The sequence below is a fragment of the Sceloporus occidentalis genome, unplaced genomic scaffold, assembly GCF_023333645.1.
Source record: "Sceloporus occidentalis isolate IW3139 unplaced genomic scaffold, rSceOcc1.0.p SCAF_22, whole genome shotgun sequence".
In the NCBI taxonomy this organism is placed as follows: Eukaryota; Metazoa; Chordata; class Lepidosauria; order Squamata; family Phrynosomatidae; genus Sceloporus; species Sceloporus occidentalis.
Genome location: NW_028317002.1, coordinates 15640562 through 15662569, shown reverse-complemented (window position 1 = coordinate 15662569; position 22008 = coordinate 15640562). Strand labels below are relative to the sequence as shown.

Below are 22008 nucleotides of genomic sequence, written 5' to 3'. Positions count from 1 at the left end.
TATAATACTGAAATGACCTTGGTGTTGTCTGCTGATATCTTTCCTGAGGCTAACTGCTGGTCAAAAAACTGATGCCTTACGAGCCCGAGTGATGAATGTCCAGTCACACAGAAAGCAGATCCCTCACACAAGGGTTGCAGGAAGTGACATGGACCCAGGCTCCTGAAAACACACCCAGCAAAGGAAAGCTTTATTAACAAGAACAGAGGCGTGCAGCATACAAATTCTGGCCAGCAGATGGCAGCAAAACGACCATACATAGAAACAATATGGTGATGGAAGAACCGATAATATGGTGGACAGTTAAATAAATATGAGAACAGTACAGAAGACAGCACAGAAGGCCTCCCCGTCAGGGAATCGAACTCCCACGTGACCGGCAGGGATACTCACCACTATACTAACGAGGACTAGCAGTGGGTGTGGCCGCTCCCGAAAGCCATAAAACCTGTATCAGTGATTTTCGGTAGACAGATTTAAAGAGTGTGTGGTGCAAGATTTGTACACTGCAAAAGCTCACGCACCTTTTAAGACTGCTTGAAAATTTGGATTGTCATCAAAAGGGAATCAACTAAAGGACTTACCTCGCCACTACGTTTTGTACCAACTTCGCACCTTTTAAGACTGTACTGAAAGGAGAGAATAGAAGTGACTGGCTTGTACCGGGATGGAACTCGCGACCTTGCCATTATTATTTCCCGTACAATTGCGCCAAAAATTTGTATTGTCATCATCAAAAAAGCTACTAATGGACAAGCTGTATCGTTAAAAAGGTAAAGAGTCTCTACCCCCGGGCTTGCCCCAGCTTGTGAAAAAGAGGACGAGTGCTAGTTAGAGATACCTTACCATATCTCCCGGCATAGGCAATTAGGCTTGCGAGACGTATTTAATACTATCCATCCGCAACAGATTCAGAGGTAGACAGCACAGAGTAAGAAGTTTACTAACTACAAGCACGTGCTCCAAAAAGCGCTAAATCCTGTATCAGTAGCTTTCCTTAGCCAGATACGACGTGCGTACGGGACAAGGTTTGCACGTTGCAACAGCTCATGTTAAGACTGTGCTGAAAAGAGAGAAAAGAAGCAACAGGACCATATGGGGATTGAACCTGCGACCTTGGCATTATTATTTCCAGTACAATTGCTTGAAAATTTGGATTTTATGACAAGACACGGAGGCTCCTATTGCTTAACTCTTTCTTTACTGGATAAAATAGCAGCAAGAAAAAATGAATAAAGGTACAAAGAGAAAAAATATATAGTATAACATGTGACTCCAACAATCAATCCCACAACAGACTGCTTCATAACGCCAAACTCCTCCTCCAAAACTTCCTCTTTCTTTGCTGCTCACTGGAAAGATAAGTATTGCCAGTGCATTCTCTCATATTTTACCATATATATTTGATTTTTTTTTATATAATTCTTCGATATGTGTATTTTCTTATTTTGCTCTATTGCTTATTTCTCCTTCGGCTGACCCCTCTTTCGTATGTAGTGTTTCCTACCTCCAGTGTTACTCTCTCCTTATTGTCAGTTCGTTGTGCTTTTGAGTTTGGTTCTGCCTTGGACTTTAGTTTGTTTGAGTTGTGTCCCTCTTAGACGCGAACCCGACGGCTCCGTTCCGTTTTTCGGCTGTTCGCGGGGTTTTTTTTCTCTGCCATTCCGGCAATGGACGTGTTACGCGTTCTTCTGCGCATGTGCGAGTCCGCCGTTTCTTCATATTGTGGCTTCGTTTTTCTTCCTCACGAAGCCTGCTGTGACGGCCGTGTTAGCGTTTTCTGATCGTTTTCAGGCGTTTCTACCTATCAGCATCTCTTACACCCTGGTGAACCTGTCTTTGTCTTGCAGTACCGCGTTTTATTACTTTTTTCACAGTTTTTTCCAGGCAGGGGTAAGTTTATTTTAGTAGGTTAGTTTTTTCTTCACATAGGTTCTTATCTTCTAAGCACCTGTTGAGTCATGCATAAAACTTCTAGTGATATGCCTGCTCAGGCAACCAAAAATTTAACCCCTACTGGGGAAGTTACTGCTAATGTTTCACCTATGAGTATGGAAGGAGGTGAATCCTCTTCAGGGGCAGGCCTCCACATGGACTTTCAAAAGTCTGTCTCAGAGGCCATTTTGGCAGCCATGGGCTCCATGACCTCCACATTGTCTCACTCAATTTCTCAGGCCCTAAAATCCTCTCATCAAAATGTACCTCAACATACTTCTAGTTTACCACCTGACCATCATTCCTCAGCCCCTCCCATGTTATCAGCACCTAGGAAGGCGCTTGCTAAACGTAAGCATCTTAATCCTCCGACCTCCAGAAATTATATGACTGGCGATGTACATGCCGCCCAAGATGGCGTGATTTCAGCACGCAAACGAGCCTTTCCGCGCCAGGCAGAACGGGCGCGGCGGTGGAAGTGCGCAAAGGCACTCATCGACGTTTCGGATTCGGAGCTTGACTCCGCAGAGGAGGTCTGGTCTGTGTCGGATGTGTCCTCGGCCGAGGATGAGGTTTTGGATGAGGAACCTTTACGTTCCTCGGGGCTAGCATCCCCCACTCTCGAGGACCAAAAGGTCTCTCACGTTTCCCCGACCACGGAGGGTATTCTGGATCCCCAGTGTGATTCCCTTTTCGATCCCGAGGATCTCCATCACCCTAGATCAGCTGAATGGGTTCCGGCGGATCATATCGCCCAATACCTCGAGAAATGGGTCAGGCGACCACTTAGTAAAACTGCTAGACAAAAGCTCCGGGCTGAATGTCCACGACCTATTGTACCTAACAAGGTCTGTGAGACTCCTGTGGTGGACCCTAAAATGGTTCAATACTTATCTAAGTCAGGGTGGAACCCCAGAAAGGGCTTAGAGGCTGCCCTCAAGTCTTGTCAAGACAAGCACCTAGATATTTTTGGTCCTTTGGCCAAATTGTTTGAATTGGCGGCTACTGCCAAAGACAAGGGTGAGGCCGTTGACCCGGATACCCTCTTAGGCTGGATCCAGAGGGCTATATGTATTGCGGGCAACGTTAACACCTCATTTTGTATTGAGAGGCGTAAAGCCATTCTCTTAAAAGTGGAGCCTAAGTTGGTTAACCTTGCCCTTACTGAATCGGGCAAGGATGCTCAGGGGCTATTGTTTGGAGATTCTTTCATAAAAGAACTTGGGAGGTTTGTAGGGGCTTTCACTGCGTTAGATAAGGCCCAATCCTCTATGAGACGTGTCTTCGACAATCGGGTTTCCACCAGGGCCGGCAGATTCAGGGGCCGTCTGGCCGGCCGTAACACCTTTAGTTCATCACGAACTTCCAGAGGCTCTTTCTCTCAACCCCCTCCTACCAGGATGGACAACTTCCGACAGTACAGACAGGTTTCACCATTTTTCCCGTCAAGAGCCAGACCATGGCGCTCACGAGGTTCGGGAAGAGCACAGCGACGTCCCTATGGTGAGTACACATATAACCATCCCTTCTTCCCGTCTTCTGGTGGGAGGTCGTCTCCGTCATTTTTTCCCTGCTTGGGAAAATCTCACGGCAGACGTGTGGGTCCTCAATTGTGTTCGGGGTTACGAAATAGAGTTGATAGATATTCCGTACCAGCCTGTTCTTCCGTCTCCTATTATGTTCTCCCCTCAAGACCAGATTTTGATAGAGACAGAATTGTCAAATTTATGGGAGAAAGGTGCTATAGAACTCGCCAACGCAGAGTCGCCAGGTTATGTAAGCAACATATTTCTGGTTCAAAAGAAGGGAGGCGGCTTTCGTCCAGTGATCAATCTCAGGTCACTAAACGCTTTAGTTCGTTACAGACATTTCAAGATGGAAGGAATCCATCTCCTTCGAGACTTACTTTTACCAAACGACTGGATGGTGAAGTTGGACTTACAAGACACGTATCTCACTGTACCCATGGCAGAAACGTCGCGGGACCTGCTCCAGTTCTTTTGGAAGGCACGGAGATGGCGTTTTACATGTCTTCCTTTTGGGCTTTCATCAGCTCCGTGGTGCTTCACCAAACTGCTACGGCCTGTGGTGGCTTGGCTTCGTATGCAAGGAGTAAGGCTTATCATCTACCTGGACGATCTCCTGATCATGGCCCAGGACCAGCAGACGTTGTTGTTGCACCTTCAGTTGACAATTACCCTTCTGGTGGATTTGGGCTTCCTCATCAACGAGGAGAAGTCATGTATGACGCCTGCCCACAGGATGGAATTTCTGGGTTTCCTAGTGGACGCGGAATCAGGGTCCCTCAGTCTACCCTCTGCCAAGATCCGTACTATTCGCAAGGAATTGACCCGGGCTCTCAACCGCCCTTTCATTTCTATTTGTTACCTTGCCAGGATCATGGGATTGTTAACATCATCGATCCAGGCGATCTTTCCTGCCCCGTTGCACTATCGAGCTCTTCAACGTCTGAAGATAGCTCACCTCCGCGAAGGGGCTTCTTACGCAGATCTCATTTCCTTGGACTCGGACACACGGGACGAATTGCGATGGTGGATCAAGAACCTGGAAGCGTGGAATGGCAGAGCCATTATGGGTCCGCAACCGGAGTTCACCATAGACTCGGATGCCAGCCTTCATGGTTGGGGTGCTCATTGCGAGGGATTCACTACGGGAGGCAGTTGGTCTCCAGGGGAAACCAGGCTCCATATCAATTGTTTGGAACTTCTGGCAGGATCGTTTGCTGTTCGCAGTTTTTCGAAAGATTGCGCCAATGTTTGTATCAGACTCCGGATGGACAATGTCTCGGCAGTCCGATACATCAACCACATGGGGGGTACCCGTTCCAAGGCATTGGCGATTCTGGCGTTGGATTTCTGGCACCACTGTCTTCTCAGGAACATTACCATCCAGGCCGAATACTTACCGGGTCTGCACAACACGGTAGCGGATTGGTACTCACGATACCTGCGGGACTACAGCGACTGGAAATTGGATCCGACGGTGTTCCTTTCTATCGCTTCTCTTTGGGGCCCTTTATGTACAGACCTGTTCGCCTCCAGACTCAACGCTCAGCTCCCGAGGTTCTTCAGCTGGCGTCCGGACCCGGAAGCTGTGGCAGTAGAGGCGTTCGCGCAGGATTGGACGGGAAACCTCCATTATGCGTTTCCCCCCTTTTCCATGATCCCTCGTACCCTACTTCAAGTCAGACGTCAAGGGGTTCAGTTGGTGATCATTGCGCCACTATGGAGGTCGCAACCGTGGTTCCCTTCTCTGTTGGAAATGTCGATAGACCACCCCAGGTTGTTGCCAACGTCACTCTTCCTTCTACGGAATCCGGAGGGTCATCCTCATCTGTTCTCCTCGATTATTGCCCAGCTTTAAACTTGCAAGAGGAGCCTCCGTGTCTTGTCATAAAATTACATGATTTTGCTATTTACATGACGAAAAGTCATGATTTTATTAAAGACACGGAGGCGAGTATTGCTTCCCTCCCTTCGTCTGATTTTTCCTCGTTCACTCCCGATGATTGGTTCTGGTATGGGTAAGTGTTGGGTGCATACTCATATGATCAGTTTAATTATTTCTCTTTTCATTACATCTTTGATTGTGTATGATGTTCTGTATCCTCATTGTCAGTTTTGTATTTGTTGCCTATGCCGTATATTTCTGTTTGGTCCGCTGGTATTAACCCATGGATCGCCTACTATTTCTTGTTTCTTCTGCAGCCTAAGTGGATTCCAGGATGTTTCTTTGTTCTACGTTTCTCCCAGATGTGGATTTCGGGACCTTGACGTTCGTGTCTGACTGCTGGTTCCAAGTTTCTTCACGTTCGCCAGCCAAAGAAAGAGGAAGTTTTGGAGGAGGAGTTTGGCGTTATGAAGCAGTCTGTTGTGGGATTGGTTGTTGGAGTCACATGTTATACTATATATTTTTTCTCTTTGTACCTTTATTCATGTTTTCTTGCGGCTATTTTATCCAGTAAAGAAAGAGTTAAGCAATACTCGCCTCCGTGTCTTTAATAAAATCATGACTTTTCGTCATGTAAATAGCAAAATCATGTAATTGTCATCAAAAGGGAATCAACTAAAGGACTTACCTCGCCACTACGTTTTGTACCAACTTCCTTCCGCTGGAAAGCGCAGAGTAAGGATTTTACTCTTACAATGGGTTTCATTTGCAAAGGTGGAAATCCAGCAGAGCAATCAAAAGCACTACTGGAAGGCCTCCCCGTCAGGGAATCGAACCCCGGTCTCCCGCGTGACAGGCGTGGATACTCACCACTATACTAACGAGGAATAGCTGTGGGTGTGGCTGCTCCCGAAAGCCCTAAAAGCTGTATCAGTGACTTTCGTTAGATTTAAAGAGTGTCTGGTGCAAGGTTTGTACACTGCAAAAGCTCACGCACATTTTAAGACTGTATTGAAAGGAGAGAATAGAAGTGACTGGCTTGTACCGGGATGGAACTCGCGACCTTGCCATTATTATTTCCCGTACAATTGCCCAAAAATTTGTATTGTCATCATCAAAAAAGCTACTAATGGACAAGCTGTATCGTTAAAAAGGTAAAGGGTCTCTACCCCCGGGCTTGCCCCAGCTTGTGAAAAAGAGGACGAGTTCTAGTCAGAGAGACCTTACCATATCTCCCGCCATAGGCAATCAGGCTTGCAAGACCCAGCTTGTGAAAAAGAGGACAAGTGCTAGTCAGAGAGACCTTACCATATCTCCCGCCATAGGCAATCAGGCTTGCGAGACGTATTTATTACTATCCATCCGCAACAGATTCAGAGGTGGACAGCGCAGAGTAAGAAGTTTACTCTATACTAAGGAGGACTAAGTGCAAGCACGTGCTCCAAAAAGCCCTAAATCCTGTTGCAGTAGCTTTCCTTAGCCAGATGCAACGTGCGTATGGGACAAGGTTTGCAAGTTGCAACAGCTCATGTTAAGACTGTGCTGAAAAGAGAGAAAAGAAGCAACAGGACCATACGGGGATTGAACCTGCGACCTTGCCATTATTATTTCCAGTACAATTGCTTGAAAATTTGGATTGTCATCAAAAGGGAATCATCTAAATGACTTACCTCGCCACGACGTTTTGTACCAACTTCCTTCTGCTGGAAAGCGCAGAGTAAGGATTTTACTCTTACAATCGGTATTGGGGTTTCATTTGCAAAGCTGGAAATCCAGCAGAGCAATCAAAAGCACTAATGGAAAGCCTCCCCGTCAGGGAATCGAACCCCGGTCTCCCGCGTGACAGGCGGGGATACTCACCACTATACTAACGAGGACTAGCTGTGGGTGTGGCTGCTCCCGAAAGCCCTAAAACCTGTATCAGTGACTTTCGTTAGACAGATTTAAAGAGTGTCTGGTGCAAGGTTTGTACACTGCAAAAGCTCACGCACCTTTTAAGACTGTACTGAAAGGAGAGAATAGAAGTGACTGGCTTGTACCGGGATGGAACTCGCGACCTTGCCATTATTATTTCCCGTACAATTGCCCAAAAATTTGTATTGTCATCATCAAGAAAGGAATCGAACCCCGGTCTCTCGCGTGACAGGCAGGGATACTCACCACTATACTAACTGTGGGTGCAATTGCTCCTGAAAGCCCTAAAAGCTGTATCAGTGACTTTCGTTAGATTTAAAGAGTGTGTGGTGCAAGGTTTGTACACTGCAAAAGCTCACACACCTTTTAAGACTGTACTGAAAGGAGAGAATAGAAGCGACTGGCTTGTACCGGGATGGAACTCGCGCCCTTGCCATTATTATTTCCATTACAATTGCTTGGAAATTTGGATTGTCATCAAAAGGGAATCAACTAAAGGACTTACCTTGCCACTACGTTTTGTACCAACATCCTTCCGCTGGAAAGCGCAGACTAACTGCAAGCACGTGCTCCAAACAGCCCTAAATCCTGTATCAGTAGCTTTCCTTAGCCAGATGCAATGTGCGTATGGGACAAGGTTTGCAAGTTGCAACAGCTCATGTTAAGACTGTGCTGAAAAGAGAGAAAAGAAGCAACAGGACCATACGGGGATTGAACCTGCGACCTTGGCATTATTATTTCCAGTACAATTGCTTGAAAATTTGGATTGTCATCAAAAGGGAATCAACTAAATGACTTACCTCGCCACGACGTTTTGTACCAACTTCCTTCTGCTGGAAAGCGCAGAGTAAGGATTTTACTCTTACAATCGGTATTGGGGTTTCATTTGCAAAGCTGGAAATCCAGCAGAGCAATCAAAAGCACTAATGGAAGGCCTCCCCGTCAGGGAATCGAACCCCGGTCTCCCGCGTGACAGGCGGGGATACTCACCACTATACTAACGAGGACTAGCTGTGGGTGCGGCTGCTCCCGAAAGCCCTAAAACCTGTATCAGTGACTTTCGTTAGACAGATTTAAAGAGTGTCTGGTGCAAGGTTTGTACACTGCAAAAGCTCACGCACCTTTTAAGACTGTAATGAAAGGAGACAATAGAAGTGACTGGCTTGTACCTGGATGGAACTCGCGACCTTGCCATTATTATTTCCCGTACAATTGCCCAAAAATTTGTATTGTCATCATCAAGAAAGGAAGGAATCGAACCCCGGTCTCTCGCGTGACAGGCGGGGATACTCACCACTATACTAACCGTGGGTGCAATTGCTCCTGAAAGCCCTAAAAGCTGTATCAGTGACTTTCGTTAGATTTAAAGAGTGTGTGGTGCAAGGTTTGTACACTGCAAAAGCTCACGCACCTTTTAAGACTGTACTGAAAGGAGAGAATAGAAGTGACTGGCTTGTACCGGGATGGAACTCGCGACCTTGCCATTATTATTTCCCGTACAATTGCCCAAAAATTTGTATTGTTATCATCAAAAAAGCTACTAATGGACAAGCTGTATCGTTAAAAAGGTAAAGGGTCTCTACCCCCGGGCTTGCCCCAGCTTGTGAAAAAGAGGACGAGTGCTAGTTAGAGATCTTACCATATCTCCCGGCATAGGCAATCAGGCTTGCGAGACGTATTTAATGCTATCCATCCGCAACAGATTCAGAGGTGGACAGCGCAGAGTAAAGAGTTTACTCTATACTAAGGAGGACTAACTGCAAGCATGTGCTCCAAAAAGCCCTAAATCCTGTATCAGTAGCTTTCCTTAGCCAGATGCAACGTGCTTATGGGACAAGGTATGCAAGTTGCAACAGCTCATGTTAAGACTGTGCTGAAAAGAGAGAAAAGAAGCAACAGGACCATACGGGGATTGAACCTGCGACCTTGGCATTATTATTTCCAGTACAATTAGTTGAAAATTTGGATTGTCATCAAAAGGGAATCAACTAAAGGACTTACCTCGCCACTACATTTTGTACCAACTTCGCACCTTTTAAGACTATACTGAAAGGAGAGAATAGAAGTGACTGGCTTGTACCGGGATGGAACTCGCGACCTTGCCATTATTATTTCCCGTACAAGTGCCCAAAAATTTGTATTGTCATCATCAAAAAAGCTACTAATGGACAAGCTGTATCGTTAAAAAGGTAAAGGGTCTCTACCCCCGGGCTTGCCCCAGCTTGTGAAAAAGAGGACGAGTGCTAGTCAGAGACTCCTTACCATATCTCCCGCCATAGGCAATCAGGCTTGCGAGACGTATTTAATACTATCCATGCGCAACAGATTCAGAGGTGGACAGCGCAGAGTAAGAAGTTTACTCTATACTAAGGAGGACTAACTGCAAGCACGTGCTCCAAAAAGCCCTAAATCCTGTATCAGAAAAGAAGCAACAGGACCATACGGGGATTGAACCTGCGACCTTGGCATTATTATTTCCATTACAATTGCTTGAAAATTTAGATTGTCATCAAAAGGGAATCAACTAAAGGACTTACCTCGCCACTACGTTTTGTACCAACTTCCTTCCGCTGGAACTGCAAGCACGTGCTCCAAAAAGCCCTAAATCCTGTATCAGTAGCTTTCCTTAGCCAGATGCAATATGCGTACGGGACAAGGTTTGCACATTGCAACAGCTCATGTTAAGACTGTGCTGAAAAGAGAGAAAAGAAGCAACAGGACCATACGGGGATTGAAGCTGCGACCTTGGCATTATTATTTCCAGTACAATTGCTTGAAAATTTGGATTGTCACCAAAAGGGAATCAACTAAAGGACTTACCTAGCCACTACGTTTTGTACCAATTCCTTCCACTGGAAAGCGCAGAGTAAGGATTTTACCGAAAGCCATAAAACCTGTATCAGTGATTTTCGTTAGACAGATTTAAAGAGTGTGTGGTGCAAGATTTGTACACTGCAAAAGCTCACGCACCTTTTAAGACTGCTTGAAAATTTGGATTGTCATCAAAAGGGAATCAACTAAAGGACTTACCTCGCCACTACGTTTTGTACCAACTTCGCACCTTTTAAGACTGTACTGAAAGGAGAGAATAGAAGTGACTGGCTTGTACCGGGATGGAACTCGCGACCTTGCCATTATTATTTCCCGTACAATTGCCTAAAAATTTGTATTGTCATCATCAAAAAAGCTACTAATGGACAAGCTGTATCGTTAAAAAGGTAAAGAGTCTCTACCCCCGGGCTTGCCCCAGCTTGTGAAAAAGAGGACGAGTGCTAGTCAGAGAGACCTTACCATATCTCCCGCCATAGGCAATCAGGCTTGCGAGACGTATTTATTACTATCCATCCGCAACAGATTCAGAGGTGGACAGCGCAGAGTAAGAAGTTTACTCTATACTAAGGAGGGCTAAGTGCAAGCACGTGCTCCAAAAAGCCCTAAATCCTGTTTCAGTAGCTTTCCTTAGCCAGATGCAACGTGCGTACGGGACAAGGTTTGCACGTTGCAACAGCTCATGTTAAGACTGTGCTGAAAAAAGAGAGAAAAGAAGCAACAGGACCATACGGGGATTGAACCTGCGACCTTGGCATTATTATTTCTAGTACAATTGCTTGAAAATTTGGATTGTCATCAAAAGGGAATCAACTAAAGGACTTACCTTGCCACTACGTTTTGTACCAACTTCCTTCCGCTGGAAAGGGCAGACTAACTGCAAGCACGTGCTCCAAACAGCCCTAAATCCTGTATCAGTAGCTTTCCTTAGCCAGATGCAACGTGCGTACGGGACAAGGTTTGCAAGTTGCAACAGCTCATGTTAAGACTGTGCTGAAAAGAGAGAAAAGAAGCAACAGGACCATACGGGGATTGAACCTGCGACCTTGGCATTATTATTTCCAGTACAATTGCTTGAAAATTTGGATTGTCATCAAAAGGGAATCAACTAAAGGACTTATCTCGCCACTACGTTTTGTACCAACTTCCTTCCGCTGGAAAGCGCAGAGTAAGGATTTTACTCTTACAATCGGTATTGGGGTTTCATTTGCAAAGGTGGAAATCCAGCAGAGCAATCAAAAGCACTAAGGGAAGGCCTCCCCGTCGGGGAATCGAACCCCGGTCTCCTGCGTGACAGGCAGGGATACTCACCACTATACTAACGAGGACTAGCTGTGGGTGCGGCTGCTCCCGAAAGCCCTAAAACCTGTATCAGTGACTATCGTTAGACAGATTTAAAGAGTGTCTGGTGCAAGGTTTGTACACGGAAAAAGTCACGCACCTTTTAAGACTGTACTGAAAGGAGAGAATAGAAGCGACTGGTTTGTACCGGGATGGAACTCGCGACCTTGCCATTATTATTTCCAGTACAATTGCTTGAAAATTTGGATTGTCATCAAAAGCGCATCAACTAAAGGACTTACCTCGCCACTACGTTTTGTACCAACTTTCTTCCGCTGGAAAGCGCAGAGTAAGGATTTTACTCTTACAATCGGTATTGGGGTTTCATTTGCAAAGGTGGAAATCCAGCAGAGCAATCAAAAGCTCTAAAAGAAGGTCTCTCCGTTGGGGAATCTAGCCCCGGTCTCCCGTGTGACAGGCATGGATACTCACCACTATACTAACGAGGTCTAGCTGCGTGTGTGGCCGCTCCCGAAAGCCCTAAAACCTGTATCAGTGAATTTCGTTAGACAGATATAAAGAGTGTGTGGTGCAAGGTTTGTACACTGCAAAAGCTCACATACCTTTTAAGACTGGACTGAAAGGAGAGAATAGAAGCGACTGGCTTGTACCGGGATGGAACTCGCGACCTTGTCATTATTATTTCCAGTACAATTGCTTGAAAATTTGGATTGTCATCAAAAGGGAATCAACTAAAGGACTTACCTCGCCACTACGTTTTGTACCAACTTCGCACCTTTTAAGACTGTACTGAAAGGAGAGAATAGAAGTGACTGGCTTGTACCGGGATGGAACTCGCGACCTTGCCATTATTATTTCCCGTACAATTGCCTAAAAATTTGTATTGTCATCATCAAAAAAGCTACTAATGGACAAGCTGTATCGTTAAAAAGGTAAAGAGTCTCTACCCCCGGGCTTGGCCCAGCTTGTGAAAAAGAGGACGAGTGCTAGTCAGAGAGACCTTACCATATCTCCCGCCATAGGCAATCAGGCTTGCGAGACGTATTTATTACTATCCATCCGCAACAGATTCAGAGGTGGACCGCGCAGAGTAAGAAGTTTACTCTATACTAAGGAGGACTAAGTGCAAGCACGTGCTCCAAAAAGCCCTAAATCCTGTTGCAGTAGCTTTCCTTAGTCAGATGCAACGTGCGTACGGGACAAGGTTTGCACGTTGCAACAGCTCATGTTAAGACTGTGCTGAAAAGAGAGAAAAGAACCAACAGGACCATACGGGGATTGAACCTGAGACCTTGGCATTATTATTTCCAGTACAATTGCTTGGAAATTTGGATTGTCATCAAAAGGGAATCAACTAAAGGACTTACCTTGCCACTACGTTTTGTACCAACTTCCTTCCGCTGGAAAGCGCAGACTAACTGCAAGCACGTGCTCCAAAAAGCCCTAAATCCTGTTGCAGTAGCTTTCCTTAGCCAGATGCAACGTGCGTACGGGACAAGGTTTGCACCTTGCAACAGCTCATGTTAAGACTGTGCTGAAAAGAGAGAAAAGAAGCAACAGGACCATACGGGGATTGAACCTGCGACCTTGGCATTATTATTTCCAGTACAATTGCTTGGAAATTTGGATTGTCATCAAAAGGGAATCAACTAAAGGACTTACCTCGCCACTACGTTTTGTACCAACTTCCTTCTGCTGGAAAGCGCAGAGTAAGGATTTTACTCTTACAATCGGTATTGGGGTTTCATTTGCAAAGCTGGAAATCCAGCAGAGCAATCAAAAGCACTAATGGAAGGCCTCCCTGTCAGGGAATCGAACCCCGGTCTCCCGCGTGACAGGCGGGGATACTCACCACTATACTAACGAGGACTAGCTGTGGGTGTGGCTGCTCCCGAAAGCCCTAAAACCTGTATCAGTGACTTTCGTTAGACAGATTTAAAGAGTGTCTGGTGCAAGGTTTGTACACTGCAAAAGCTCACGCACCTTTTAAGACTACTGAAAGGAGAGAATAGAAGCGACTGGCTTGTACCGGGATGGAACTCGCGACCTTGCCATTATTATTTCCAGTACAATTGCTTGACAATTTGGATTGTCATCAAAAGGGAATCAACTAAAGGACTTACCTCGCCACTACGTTTTGTACCAACTTCCTTCCACTGGAAAGCGCAGACTAACTGCAAGCACGTGCTCCAAACAGCCCTAAATCCTGTATCAGTAGCTTTCCTTAGCCAGATGCAACGTGCGTACGGGACAAGGTTTGCACGTTGCAACAGCTCATGTTAAGACTGTGCTGAAAAGAGAGAAAAGAAGCAACAGGACCATACGGGGATTGAACCTGCGACCTTGGCATTATTATTTCCAGTACAATTGCTTGGAAATTTGGATTGTCATCAAAAGGGAATCAACTAAAGGACTTACCTCGCCACTACGTTTTGTACCAACTTCCTTGCGCTGGAAAGCGCAGAGTAAGGATTTTACTCTTACAATCGGTATTGGGGTTTCATTTGCAAAGTTGGAAATCCAGCAGAGCAATCAAAAGCACTAAGGGAAGGCCTCCCCGTCAGGGAATCGAACCCCGGTCTCCCGCGTGACAGGCGGGGATACTCGCCACTATACTAACGAGGACCAGCTGTGGATGCGGCTGCTCCCGAAAGCCCTAAAACCTGTATCAGTGACTTTCGTTAGACAGATTTAAAGAGTGTCTGGTGCAAGGTTTGTACACTGCAAAAGCTCACGCACCTTTTGAGACTGTACTGAAAGGAGAGAATAGAAGTGACTGGCTTGTACCGGGATGGAACTCGCGACCTTGCCATTATTATTTCCCGTACAATTGCCCAAAAATTTGTAATGTCATCATCAAAAAAGCTACTAATGGACAAGCTGTATCGTTAAAAAGGTAAAGGGTCTCTACCCCCGGGCTTGCCCCAGCTTGTGAAAAAGAGGACGAGTGCTAGTTAGAGATCTTACCATATCTCCCGGCATAGGCAATCAGGCTTGCGAGACATATTTAATGCTATCCATCCGCAACAGATTCAGAGGTGGACAGCGCAGAGTAAGAAGTTTACTCTATACTAAGGAGGACTAAGTACAAGCACGTGCTCCAAAAAGCCCTAAATCCTGTTGCAGTAGCTTTCCTTAGCCAGATGCAACGTGTGTACGGGACAAGGTTTGCAAGTTGCAACAGCTCATGTTAAGACTGTGCTGAAAAGAGAGAAAAGAAGCAACAGGACCATACGGGGATTGAACCTGCGACCTTGGCATTATTATTTCCAGTACAATTGCTTGAAAATTTGGATTGTCATCAAAAGGGAATCAACTAAAGGACTTACCTCGCCACTACGTTTTGTACCAACTGCCTTCCGCTGGAAAGCGCAGAGTAATTATTTTACTCTTACAATAGGTATTGGGGTTTCATTTGCAAAGGTGGAACTCCAGCAGAGCAATCAAAAGCGCTAAAAAGAAAGCCTACCCGTCGGGGAATCAAACCCCGGACTCCCGCGTGACAGGCGGGGATACTCACCACTATACTAACAAGGACTAGCTGTGGGAGCAATTGCTCCTGAAAGCCCTAAAAGCTGTATCAGTGACTTTCGTTAGATTTAAAGAGTGTGTGGTGCAAGGTTTGTACACTGCAAAAGCTCACGCACCTTTTAAGACTGTACTGAAAGGAGAGAATAGAAGCGACTGGCTTGTACCGGGATGGAACTCGCGACCTTGCCATTATTATTTCCAGTACAATTGCTTGACAATTTGGATTGTCATCAAAAGGGAATCAACTAAAGGACTTACCTCGCCACTACGTTTTGTACCAACTTCGCACCTTTTAAGACTGTACTGAAAGGAGAGAATAGAAGTGACTGGCTTGTACCGGGATGGAACTCGCGACCTTGCCATTATTATTTCCCGTACAATTGCCCAAAAATTTGTATTGTCATCATCAAAAAAGCTACTAATGGACAAGCTGTATCGTTAAAAAGGTAAAGGGTCTCTACCCCCGGGCTTGCCCCAGCTTGTGAAAAAGAGGACGAGTGCTAGTCAGAGAGACCTTACCATATCTCCCGCCATAGGCAATCAGGCTTGCAAGACGTATTTATTACTATCCATCCGCAACAGATTCAGAGGTGGACAGCGCAGAGTACGAAGTTTATTCTATACTAAGGAGGACTAAGTGCAAGCACGTGCTCCAAAAAGCCCTAAATCCTGTTGCAGTAGCTTTCCTTAGCCAGATGCAACGTGCGTACGGGACAAGGTTTGCATGTTGCAACAGCTCATGACAAGCGCATAGTTGAGTTTGTGCCCCAGGAAGCTCATACCCCCATACCCAAATAATGACTCTGACACTTTACTTGGGTGCAAAATATTTTGTCCACAGCTTTATTAACATATATACAATATTTAGAGGTCATTGTCAACCCAGCCACCCCGGTTAACATTATTAACAGCTCAAATCTTATTAACACTGACAATGACCTCACATAACCAATAAATTAACCATATAATGGCACCAACACATACCAGGTGCCTCCACATTAACATATTAACATATTGACCACAATAGGGATGTACCGAGACACCCCTACCAGACCGTTTAACCAAATTATAACTATGTAGGGGCATACCGAGACACCCCTACACCACCGATTTAACCAAATTACCACTGCAGGGGCATACCGAGACACCCCAACACAACCAATTTAACCACACACCAATGCAGGGGCATACCGCGACACCCCTACACCACCCCAGGTTCTGAGCCACAGACCAGCTCGAAACCTACACCAATAACTTGAACCAAGTCAAATTATTAACCAAAAACATAACAAAACACCGTATTAGGCAATAATCCCCAACTAACCCCGCCACAGGCCAGACCTTGAACCCCTCAAGCCGTCTGAGCCCCGCCACACCGAAAAAACAAAGCTTGGGTTAACGCGTCCTGAAAACCCAAATTCAAAAAATCCAGGCCCACATCAGATAAGTGGACACCGTCCTCCCTAAAATAGCCAGGCAACAGGGACTCCAACTCCCAATGCCGTATCACCAGGCCACCACAACGCCTAATAAAGCTCGCCATGAGCTTATTCACCTTACCCTTGCACCGCGCAAGGGCATCCGCATCACGTGCATGCCTCCAGTGTAACCTCGGAACAATCTCCGACCATACAACCAAAACACGAGGAACTAAAGCCCTCAATCTCTCCACATCCCGTTTCATTCGCCAAACTAATTCCTTCTGGGGAACCACACCTAAATCGTTCCCTCCCGCATGGAACAAAACAATGTCCGGAACCCCTTCATCCCTCAAGAGTCGCCAAAGTTCCGCACACACATCATTCCATCCCGCACCGCGAAGGCCGATCCATCGCAGCAACAGCCGATCCTCCTGAAAGCCCAGTTGCGCACACGTCCCACGAACTGCAGCTCTCTGACCAGCCCAATAGACGTAGGAATGGCCCATGATCCAGGCCACCAAACCTGAAAAACAAAACAACAGTAAACAAAACCCTCCAGCAGAGCAGAGCTCACAACAGACCTTCAGGCCGAACATACGACCTAAAACGAACCGACTCCCAACGCCCCAACTTCTTGACCAAATCATCACCGAACCCCATCTGGGCTGCTACCGTAGCAGCCCCAATACGAAAAGAGTGCGTACCAAATTGACGCGGATCCAAACCCACGCGCTCCAAACATACACGGAAGATCCGTAAAAATTGAAACCGCGATAAAGCCGACCCGTTCTCATGTAAGAAAAAAGGTCCCACCACAGCAGGGCGATGAGCCAAGTATTCCAAACAACCCCGAACTGGACACATCATGGACCCAGGCCATGGATACAACACGACATCACACCCCTTCCCAAGCACATCCGTCTTGGACCGCCGTAAACGAATAGACACCATGTCCTCGCTGACCAGCACGTCAGACCCCTGAAGACCCCCACCTCCAGCCCGACTCCTACTCACCAGCTCCCCGATCCGGAAAGCTCCGAAAAACGCCAAAATGAATGCCAACCCAAACAGCCTGGACTCATAAACTGAAAAACACACCGATGGCAAAACATCCAACACTTTCTGTAACACCTGCACCGACACCGGGCGCCTATTGTCACCAACACCAACCCGCCTCCGAAAACCCCTCAAAGCCTGACGAACCAAAAATTCCTTAGTATGATCTTTCCAACCCTTAAGCTTGAACAAAAACGCCAAAGCTGACATATTCCTCCCCAAGACCGCGGGGGAAGCCCCTTTTGAAACCAAATCAAACAGGAACCACAACAGCACATCCAGCTGTTCCGCTGCCGTATGCACAGATCCCACACAGGAAACCATCCTGTCCCAATCGGCCCAAACCTTACCATAAGCCGACCATGTTACCGGCGCCAACGATGCCCTCACGCCTCCAGCAAGCAACTCGTCCCTAAGTGCCACATCTCGTCCGGACAGACCAGACCTGAATCCTGAGCCCCGGGCGCCACCTCGCGGAACCGATCCCACTGAAAACGAGACAGGGAATCCGCTATAACATTTAAGAAACCCGGGACATGCTCAGCCCGAAACACCACATTAAGAGACATGCAGAGCAGAACAAACCTCCGTAACAACCGAACCACCGCCATAGAAGAAGCCGACAGCCGATTTACCGCATGAACCACCGCCATATTATCCGAGAAAAACACCACCTTCTTATCACGAAACGAATCGCCCCACAAAGACAAGGCGACCACCAAAGGAAAAAACTCCAAAAACGCCAAGTTGCGCATGAGCGGACTATCCCTCCAAGAATCCGGCCAACGTTCCGCACACCAATGGCCCTGAAAATACGCCCCAAAACCAACACTCCCCGAAGCGTCAGTATAAAGCTCCAACTCTTCGGCGGACACCGACTCCCTGCGAAAAAACACCGTACCATTAAAATGTTGCAAAAACACCTCCCATACCTCCAAATCAGCTCTCATAGCTGCCGAAACCCGTACAAAATGATGCGCCAACTGGACGCCCGAAGTGGCCCGTGACAAACTTCGAATGAAAATCCTACCCATGGGAATGGCCCTACACGCAAAATTCAAACGACCAATCGAGGCTTGTAACTGCCGTAAGGTCACCTTCCGAACACCACGAAACTCGTGAACCACATCCCTAAGCGCCCGCAGCTTATCTTGCGGCAGCCTGCATTCACCCGCCACCGAGTCAATTTCCAAGCCCAAAAAACTCAAACAGGTAGTAGGACCCTCGGTTTTGTCCGCAGCCAGCGGGACGCCAAACGACCCGGCCACCCACTCCAACATCCGTAACAAGTAACCACACTCCCCAGATCCACACGGACCCACACAAAGAAAGTCATCCAGATAGTGAACCAAAAACCGACTCCCCGCCTCCATCCTGACCACCCATTCGAGGAACGAACTGAACGTCTCAAAATAAGAACAAGAGATGGAGCAACCCATAGGGAGACACAAGTCGACAAAATACTGACCCTCAAAATAACAACCCAACAGATGATGACAATCCGGGTGAATCGGTAACAAACGAAATGCCGATTCAATAGCTGCCTTAGCCATAAGGGCATTAGGGCCCGCCTTCCTAACCAACTCGACAGCCTGGTCAAATGATGCATAGGAAACAGAACACAGCACCTCAGCAATGTCATCGTTCACCGACAAACCCTTCGGGTATGACAGGTGATGGATCAACCTGTACTTCCCAACTTCCTTCTTAGGTACCACCCCCAAAGGTGACAGACGTAAATTACCCAGAGGGGGAGAAGAAAAAGGACCCGCCATCCTGCCCAAAGAGACTTCCTTTGCCAACTTGTCCCTCACCACCTCTGGAAACTCCAAAACCGACTTCAAATTCCGATTACAACTTCTAAATTGCCTAACAGAAAAAGGAATGTAAAACCCATACCGAAAACCGTCGCACAACAACTGAGCCGCTTCACGATTACCGTAACGGCTTAGCCAGGGTAGCATCGCGTTTAACCTCACCGGGGTTAGCCCCAGAGGAAGCGGCCCCGGACCCGGAAGACGTAGTTCCCGGGACTCCTCCAGATTTCCCCTTCTTGAAACACTTCGTGAAACTATGGGCGCCCCCACAACCGGAACATTCATGCTTGAACTTGCAAGCAGACCCCCACTTACAATGGCTGTCGTTGAACAGCCAACAAAAACCTTTCCTATTGACGGCCGACGCGGAACCGTGCCCGCCCGCGCCGGCCCCCGACTGAAAGGGCTGCGCCTTCTGCGCCATCATAAGCTTCATCCACAATGGCAGGTCCATCTGGTCCCACCGCATACCTGGATTAGCCGACAACCGCTGCCTAAACTGCTCGTCGTATTTCCACCACGCCAGACCCCCATACGTTCTATACGCTTCCCAGATACCATCCAAGTAACAAAAAAGGGGAGAGCACAAATTAGGCGACTTCTCCCCAATAACACTAGCCAATATACAAAATGCCCTCAACCAGTTACCAAACGACTTGGGAATCTTCCTATAACGCTTTTTCTTTTCCTCCTCCTCCTTCTTAGCATCCTTCTTATCCTCCTCTTTCAAATCTATAAACTCCTCCAAAGGCAACAAAGAAAATATCTCCACAAAATCCCCTTTCCAAATCTTATCCTTAACATCCTGCTTCAGATGAACCCCCAGGGGGCCAGCAAAAGAAACATAGGCGTTCTGCCTAGCCGAATCCGGAATCCCACCTGTCAATTCTGCCCTCTCGACACTAACCGAAGAAGCCCCCGAGACCAAAGCCTCACCACTATCCGCTCCCTCCACTGCTGGCACAACTACCGCACCGCCTGCTCCCACACAGGAGCCAACTGAAGACCACACCTGCCCACAACCAGAACTCACCTGAGACCCCTTCTGCAGAGACCCCAACAACCCCTTCAAACCGTCTAACAATTGTCGGGTTTCAACCATAGCTCTAGACTCACCACCGGAACCTCTGGCTGCAGCTCCAAGCCCCGAGGCTGCATCCTGGCCGCCGCCATCATGAGAATCCCTTGGCAAGGCCGCACTCCCATCACCCCCAGCCGCCGCAGAAGGACGTCGCTGAGGACCCGGGCCATGACCTCCAACCGCACCGAAAGACCTAGAAGGAGATAAAATACGAGGCACAGAAAAAGATTCCACACGAACAGACGAACCACGCCGAACAGGAATCCGAGACCGAAAACCACTAACATCCCCAACCTCCCTCCCCGGACTACCACAGGGAGACCTAGACCTATCACAAGCCCTATTAAAACCTCTACCTAAACCCCCCGACGAAGACAGCGCCTCAATACTATCCCGAAGAAAAGAAACATCCTGCGCCTGACTCTCAAACCCCAAAGTGCGGCCACCGCGACCCACCTGCCTAAAACTAGCCTCCTCAACCAACAACCCAACATCCTGCGTCACACGCTGAGCCCGGCCCAATGAAGTGGCCGTAAAACCGGAGACGGCACCACGGGACCGCCCGAGGCCCGCCGCAAAACTCTCACCACCTCCAGTCAGCTGCTCAGCCGCCGAAACGGCACCTTCTCCGCACCGAAGGCCCGCAGAAAACGCTCGGGGGCTGCCACTAACCCTCAACGCTGCAGAAACCGCTCCCTCCTCCTCCGACGAGCACGACGGAGAATTCCCACCACTGCGCACCTCAGGGGCAGACGCACCGCCAACCACGCTGCCACCTATCTCACCCCCCGCTGACCTAACAGCACCCCTCGACCTCCCGGGGCCCGCCGCACTCGTTTCCTCATACCTGCCAACGTAGCCGCGACCCACACCAGCCATGTCGACCTCCAACCTCTGCTGTTCCGCCAGGGCCCGTTGAAAACCACGGGGCGCCCGCGAAGTACCACTCCCACGAACACCAACTCCGCCCCGGCCTCCAACACTCTCGTCACGCCTGTCTCCTGAACGGCTCTGGACCCGACGTCCACCAGATGACAACTCCGGGCTCAAGCGTTCCGGAGGCCGTGTGCGCCGCACAGGCCGACCCGACGAAGGAACCGCCGCGACGTCCAACACAGGTGCCAACTGCTCCCTCAGCCAACCGGTACCACGTTCCCTCGTAGCCATCCGAAGCCCCTCCAGAATCTCCTCAATTTCCCGCTCCATCTGAAAAAGAAAGCAAAAGCCTCTCCGAACCAAATTGCTCAATACAGAACAACCAGGATTTGGATAAGCAGTTAAGTGACAGTTTACAAAATGGTTGCCACTTATATACCTTACTAATAACCCCACCCATAACAATTCTAAACCAATTAAATTAAATCCTTCCTTTTTGCACACCACCTAGCTCTGTCAAGGCCCACTCCGCCTAAGCTGCGCTGCTCCATGGGCTTCATGTTAAGACTGTGCTGAAAAGAGAGAAAAGAAGCAACAGGACCATACGGGGATTGAACCTGCGACCTTGGCATTATTATTTCCAGTACAATTGCTTGGAAATTTGGATTGTTATCAAAAGGGAATCAACTAAAGGACTTACCTTGCCACTACGTTTTGTACCAACTTCCTTCCGCTGGAAAGCGCAGAGTAAGGATTTTACTCTTACAATCGGTATTGGTGTTTCATTTGCAAAGCTGGAAATCCAGCAGAGCAATCAAAAGCACTTAGGGAAGGC

The 22008-nt window shown here is 47.7% G+C and overlaps 4 non-coding genes across 4 annotated transcripts; all 4 read right to left on the bottom strand.

Moving 5' to 3' along the window:
• Positions 1–7151: 7151 nt before the first annotated feature.
• Positions 7152–7223, bottom strand: TRNAD-GUC (transfer RNA aspartic acid (anticodon GUC)). The gene has a single exon. It is a non-coding gene; the product is annotated as a tRNA-Asp (tRNA).
• Positions 7224–8195: 972 nt separating this feature from the next.
• Positions 8196–8267, bottom strand: TRNAD-GUC (transfer RNA aspartic acid (anticodon GUC)). The gene has a single exon. It is a non-coding gene; the product is annotated as a tRNA-Asp (tRNA).
• Positions 8268–11345: 3078 nt separating this feature from the next.
• Positions 11346–11417, bottom strand: TRNAD-GUC (transfer RNA aspartic acid (anticodon GUC)). The gene has a single exon. It is a non-coding gene; the product is annotated as a tRNA-Asp (tRNA).
• A 2527-nt stretch (positions 11418–13944) lies between these two features.
• On the bottom strand, positions 13945–14016 carry TRNAD-GUC (transfer RNA aspartic acid (anticodon GUC)). Its single transcript has one exon. It is a non-coding gene; the product is annotated as a tRNA-Asp (tRNA).
• Positions 14017–22008: the final 7992 nt, after the last annotated feature.